The sequence below is a fragment of the Callorhinus ursinus genome, unplaced genomic scaffold (assembly GCF_003265705.2).
Source record: "Callorhinus ursinus isolate GAN/ISIS: 27379988/994484 unplaced genomic scaffold, GSC_fseal_2.0 scaffold27, whole genome shotgun sequence".
Lineage (NCBI taxonomy): Eukaryota > Metazoa > Chordata > Mammalia > Carnivora > Otariidae > Callorhinus > Callorhinus ursinus.
Genome location: NW_027397089.1, coordinates 13,816,023 through 13,822,948, shown reverse-complemented (window position 1 = coordinate 13,822,948; position 6,926 = coordinate 13,816,023). Strand labels below are relative to the sequence as shown.

The 6,926-nt window shown below is 40.9% G+C and overlaps 1 pseudogene; it reads left to right on the top strand.

Moving 5' to 3' along the window:
- Positions 1-1,537: 1,537 nt before the first annotated feature.
- On the top strand, positions 1,538-6,548 carry LOC112830029 (small ribosomal subunit protein eS8 pseudogene; annotated as a pseudogene).
- Positions 6,549-6,926: the final 378 nt, after the last annotated feature.

Sequence of the window (6,926 nt, the reverse complement as noted above, 5' to 3'; positions counted from 1 at the left end):
ACTGTTTACAAATTTCAAACTTTTATATTGCAAGAATTACCATAAACAAAGTCAAAGAAAAATGAAAAAAATGGGAAAAATTATTTGCAACACATACGGCAAACAAAAGCTAAATTTTCTTGCTTTCACACAGAACTGAAAAAAAAATTAATGATCCTATATAAAATGGGCAAAGTGCTTCTGTAGCCATTTCATCAAAAAAAGAAAGAAAGAAAGAAATACTAATATCCAGCAAGCACATGAAAAGATTCTTTTCATTCCTGACTTTTTAAATGCTAATTAAGATAGTGTGATGTACATTTAAAAATTACATATACTTTTAGAGAGTAGTTAGAAAAATCACTCAAAATCTTTAAAAATAGAGCCCAATTAATAGATAGTAGTATGTTTGCTACATTCTACAACACGGATGAACCTTGAAAACAGAAAGCTAAATAAAATGTCTTATTCCATTTATGTGACACATCCAGAGCAGGCAAGTCTATACAGAAAGTAGGTTAGTGATTGTCAGGAGCTGAGAAGAGTCGAGGAGGTCAGAGATGCTGGCTAGGGGTATGAGGTTTCTTTCGCAGGCAAGAAAAATGTCCTAAAATTGTGATGATGGATGCATTCTGTAAACATACTAAACATACTAAAAACATACTAAAACCATTGATTTTCTTTCTTTTTCTTTTTTTTTTTGGTTGTCAAATGATCCTTTATTGAAACATTTTCCTTTGTAGTTAACTAGCCGGGCATTCCAGCGCACCACTGTTGATGTCATCTATGATGTCATGAGGGTGGCGGCCATCTACATTGCAGCCCACAGACTGGGCAGTCCCCAGGATCTCTTTAATGGTTCCAGAGAGTTCTCTTGCTAAAGATCGGTGTTGCATCTGTCGGGCAATATTGACAATCTCATCAAAAGTGATATTTCCACTGTGCTTAATGTTTTTCTGCTTCTTTCTGTCTCTTGGTGGTTCCTTGAGGGCTTTGATAATCAGGGCAGAGGCAGAAGGTACCACTTCAATCTGGGCCTCTCTGTTCTGAATGGTCAGTTTCACCGTAATCCTTAGACCCTTCCAATCACCGGTTGCCTTGGCGATGTCATCACCAACCTTTTTTGGAGACAGACCAGCGGGCCTATCTTCGGGGCCAGGGCAGATGTGGCACCGACTTCGCCACCGGTGCACCTCAGGTACACGACTTTGATCGTTGGGGTCGAACTTAGGCGGCATGGCGGAGGTGGCTGGTGTCGGATGAACCCGGATTTGGGACGACCGAAGAAAGTTGCACCTTTGCCTCCCCGAGCCGAAAGCCAAAAGCAAACCATTGAATTTTCTACTTTAAATGGATGAGCTATATGATACGTGAGTTCTATCTCAATAAAACTGGATAAAAAAACATACCACCAAAAATAAATAACAGTGTATCGATGTAAAGGAATATTAGGCTGGCAATAAAAGGTGTGGGAAATGCACTGTTGAGGAAAAACAACAAAAGATTGTTAATAAAAAAAAAAGCACAGGGTAGCTTTCTTTCCAGCCAGCTGTGAGCGATGGGCATCTCCCAGGACAACTGGCACACACAAGACTGAGAGCAAAAGAAAGTCCTAGCATCAGAACCAGAAGTTTGAGCGGGGATGCCCTGCCGCACGCAGATTGGGCCCTGCCCGCCCCCCCCGCCCCCACACACAGTCTGAGTCTGGGGAGGCAACAATAATTACCGTGCCTGGAGGCTGGATGTGGAAGCTGGATGTGGGGCACTCCTTCTGGGGCTCAAAGTGTTGTATGTGCCAAACAAGTGTCATTGATGTTGTCTACAATGCATCCATCAATGGACTGCTTTGCCAAGACCCTGTGAAGAACTGTGTCATGCTCCTTGACAGCACACCACCCCAAACATGCACTGCCCCTGGGTCCCAAGGAGGCCAAGCTGACTCCTGAGGAGGAAGAGATTTTATCTTATTATTTATTTATTTTTCTGTATTGTGTATGGTTGGAATTTTTCTTTTTTTTAATTATGTTATGTTAATCACCATACATTACATCATTAGTTTTTGATGTAGTGTTCCATGATTCATTGTTTGTGCACAACACCCAGTGCTCCACGCAGAATGTGCCCTCTTTAATACCCATCACCAGGCTAACCCATCCCCCTACCCTCCTCCCCTCTAGAACCCTAAGTTTGTTTCTCAGAGTCCATAGTCTCTCATGGTTTGTCTCCCCCGCCGATTTCCACCCCTTCATTCTTCCCTGAGGAAGAAATTTTAAACAGAAAATGATAGAAGAAATGAAGAAGAAATATGATGAAAGGTCAAAGAATGCCCAAATCGGCATCTTCTGGAGGAGAGGTTCCAGCCGGGTAAGCTTCTTGTGTGCATCACAAGAAGACCAGGCCAGCGTGGGAGGCAGATGGCCATGTGCTAGAGGGCAGAGAGCTGGAGTTCTTGCTGGGGAAAACCAAAGCCGCGAAAGCAAACAAATCCTCCTCCCTCCCGTCTCTGCTCATGTAATAAAGGTATTTATTGTTAAAAAAGAAAAAGGGGGGCGTAGTGCATGTGGCAGAACAGTTTGCATATAGGAGTCCATTTTTGTTTTTTGTAACAAAAATGAACAAACCTAGGCTTATTCATGCATAGATAATTTCTGGAAACAAACACAAGAAATTGTTAACAGTGTTTGCTTCTGGAGACCAGACTGACTTTCAACAATGGAGGAATATATTCTTCTTACTCTGTATTCCTCTATACCATTTGAGTTTTTTATGAACATGTACTTACTTTTTTGATTAATTTTTTCAAATTATCTTAAAATTATAGGGCAATGCTAACATTGACATTTGCTCTAATATTAATTGGTCATTTGTTTCCTCCATCATTATTCTTTCTCTAGGAAGAAATTTCAGTGCACCTCATGTCTGTGAAAAAAGCCTGACTTAAAAATTAAAAGGTTAGACGTCAATGGAAAGATATACTTAAAATCACAAATTAAGGCTTAAATGTAAGACCTGAAACCATGAAACTCTTAGACGAAAACAGGAAAAAAAGCTCCTCGACACAGGCCTTGGCCATGACTTTTTGGGATATGATACCTCAAACACAAGCAGCAAAATAAACTATAAACAAGTGGGACTACATCAAATTAAAAAAGCTTCTGCCCTGCAAAAGCTATCATCAACAAAGTGCAAAAACAATCTATGGAATGGGAAAAAGGTTTATAAACTGTATAACTGATAAGGGGTTAATATCCAAAATATAGAAAGAACTCATACAACTCAATAGAAAAAATCAAATAATTCAATTTATAAGTGGCCAAAAGTCCTGAATAGACATTTCTCTAAAGAAGATATAAGAAAGGCTAACAGGAATCAGGAAAGATGCTCAACATCACTGGTCATTAGGGAAATGCAAATCAAAAGCACAACAAGATATCCCCTTATACCTGTTAGGCTGGTCACTATGAAAAAGACAAGAAATAAATGCTGGCAAGGATGTGAAGAAAAGGGAACTTTTTGCACTGTTGATGGGATTGTAAACTGGTACAGTTACTATGAAAAACAGAATGGAAGATGCTCAAAAAATTAGAAATAGGACTGTCATATGATCTGGTAATTCCACTTCTGGGCATGTGTCCAAAGGAAATGAAAACACTAACTTGAAAAGATATCTGCACCCCCATGTTTATAGCAGCATTATTTGCAGTAGCCAAGACATGGAAACAACCTAAGTGTCCACTGACAGATGAATGGATAAAGAAGCTGTGGTATCAGTATATTTATATATATATATAAAATTCAGCCATAAAAAATGACAAAATTCTGCCATTTGCGGCAACATGGATGGACATCAAGGGCATTAACGCTTAATGAAATAGGTCAGAAAGAGAAATATCGTATGATCTTATTTACATGTGGAATTTATATGCAAACAAACACAAACAAAAAGCCAAACTCCTAGAAAAAGAGATCAGATTTGTGTTTACCAGAGGCAGGGAGTATGGGGAGGGGAATTGGAGGAAGGTGGTCAAAAGGTACAAACTTCCAGTTATAAGATACGTTAAGTGCTAGGGTTGGAAGGTAGAGCATGATGAATATGGTTAACAGCTATAAGACATATGTATGTGAAAGTTACAAGGAGAGTCAATTCTGAGTTCTCATCACAAGGAAAAAATTTTTTCCTTTTTTTTTCTTTTTCTTTTTATTGTATTTGTATGAGGTGATAATTGCAAACTCAATTATTATAGTAATCATGTCATACTGTATATAAGTCTCTCCATTATGCTGTACACCTTAAATGTATACAGTGAGGTGTGTCAGTTATATCTCAAAGCTGGAAAAAAATGAAAATTAAACAAAATTGTGAGGGAAGAGAATGAGATTTGCTGCTCTTGTTCAAGTGGACACATATTGCCAGGTGGTTTTCAAAAGGTTGGGTGTTCCCTGGGGCTTGTCCACTATTGTTATGCATAAAAGCACCTTCCAAGAGCTGAACATTAGCAGGTAAGGTCTTTCATGGACTGAAGGTCCAGTAAAGATTGCTCTTGTTTTTATTAGAGGCATTAGCTATGAGAGAAGGTTTTTCGCTTATTCATTTATTCCACCAATATATATTGAGTGCTTGCTCATGCAACGTACTGGACCAGGCACTGGGTATGTAGTGGTGAATAATAATAATCATACTTTCATTGAGCTATTAACCATAGCTTGGTACTGAGCACTTTATATATATTACCTCCTTTATCCTCACAATAATCCTGGGATGTGTATACTATTATACTTTTTAATAGAAGAGGAAACTAGGGCTTGAAAGATTGAGCAGGTTGCTCAAGATTACATAGCTAATAAGTGGTGACCTTGGGGTTTGAACCGAGGGACTCTGATTCCAGACCATTTACTTCTAAACATTATGTACTGTCTTTAAAAGCACCAGTAATCTCTGTGGGAGAAGGGAATCCTGCCATTCTATCATTCCTGCATGACAGGCAAGAATAGTTACCAATATTACTGGCAAGGGGGGAACAAGACAGATATTTTTCTTGTACTCATTCAATTAGTCAACAGATTTTTTTTTTAAATTATTTACCATATTCCTGGTCCTGCTCTAAGTCCTGAGGCTATAACAGTGAAAAAGATTGGTAAGATCTCTGCCCACAAGGCATTTGCATTCTAGTAGGTAAGAAAGTCTAAACAAACAAAATGCAAAAAATAATTCAGCCAGCAAATTGAGGTGAGAAAAACTGATTACAAAAGTAGAGTAAAATTGAGGCGAGCTGCTTGTGATTAAAGTTCAGAGAGAGACTCTGAGTAAGGGACCGCATCCAAGATAGTAACATGCACTCAAACCCATTTCCTTTCCCTTCTGGGCACAGAGCTAAACAACATCTCCTAGGCTCTTTTATACATTCATGGAGCCAGGGGCATGTGGGCGAGATTGGCAAACTCCTCTTTGAGACCTGGTGATACCCCTCTGCTGTGGTGCTCCACACATGCGTCCTTCATCTTCCTGCTGGGCACAGCCAATCCAGGGAAGGAATCTGAGGCTTTAGAAAGTGATGAAGCCACCCTACTGAAAAGGGCCCCCAACTCCTCATTAGGAAGTCTGGCCGTAGAAACCAGATGATTATGTCATGACTGAGGGATGAACCTTTTTTTGAATAAGCCACAGAGACTTGGGGTTGTTATGGCAGTAAGCACATCCTGACATATAAAATGGTACTGAAGTTAAGTCTTGAGGGGTGAGAAGGTTGTAGTGCAGGAGAGAGTGTTGCAGAGGAAGGCAACCACGTGTGCAAAGGGTCTGAGGCAGGGAAGGCACTGCTGTGTACAACGATCTGAAAGATGGCAGTGTGCCTGCAACTTCAGTGAGTGTGGGTGTTGAATTGGGGAGGGAAGCCTGTAGCCCAACCAGGCAGGGCTTTGTAGACCAGGATATGAGTGAGAACTTGATTCTCAATGTAATGAAAAGCCATCGATGTGTTTCAACCAAAGGAGTGTCATGAGCCAAGTGATAAAAATAATAGCCTGTGGGCACCTGGGTGGCTTAGTCTGTTAAGCCTCCAACTCTTGGTTTCAGCTCAGGTCCTGATCTCAGGGTCCTAGGATTGAGTCCTACGTCGAGCTCCCCGCTAAACGGGGAGTCTGCTTGTCCCTCTCCCTCCCCCTCTGCTCTTTTCCCCTCTACACCTTCTCCACCTCCTGCCCCCCCTCAAGTGCATGTGCACACTCTCTGTCTCTCAAATAAATAAATAAAATCTTTTTTTAAAACATAGCCTGAGTTTTTAGTGTAGAGTGAATTAGAAGGGGCAAGACTACCTCCAGGAATAGGATGGGCTCCATCAATTGTGAGGCCCAATGCAAAGTGAAAATATGAGGCCTTTGATCAAAAGTTACTTAAAATTTCAAGGCAGCAACAGCAGAGCATTAAACAAAGCACAGGTCATCGCAGCAGGAATGAAGGGGATTGGGTATTCTCTCCAGGTGACGTGAGACCAGAAGAAGCAGCAATTACCCCAATGAATGACCGTGTGGAAATGGCAGTGGCAGATGGTGAAGCCATCTACACCACTTAGAAGTAAGGAACAACCTCCATGTGAAAGGGGTTGCAGGGGAGGCCAACCCCAGGATGAGACCCAGAGGTTAATGAAAGCAAAGGGATGCAAAGGCTTTCGCGGAAGGAATTCAGGATGTAGGTCTGTTTACTGATCAAAGCGTGGGAACTTCAGAGGGCATAGTGTGTTGGTGATGAGGGTGCCTGACCGAGGTGACTAGTGCGGGATGATACTCAGTTCCCGTGACCTCATCCTGAATTCCTTTCTTGACGATTTATCAGGGATGAGTATGGTGATGAGAACAGCAAAGAGTATGTCCTCTCAGACTTCTCTCAGTTCTGTTCCCAATTAGATCCCAAGAAAGTGGCATATAATACTAAAGCAGAGGAAACACTCTAT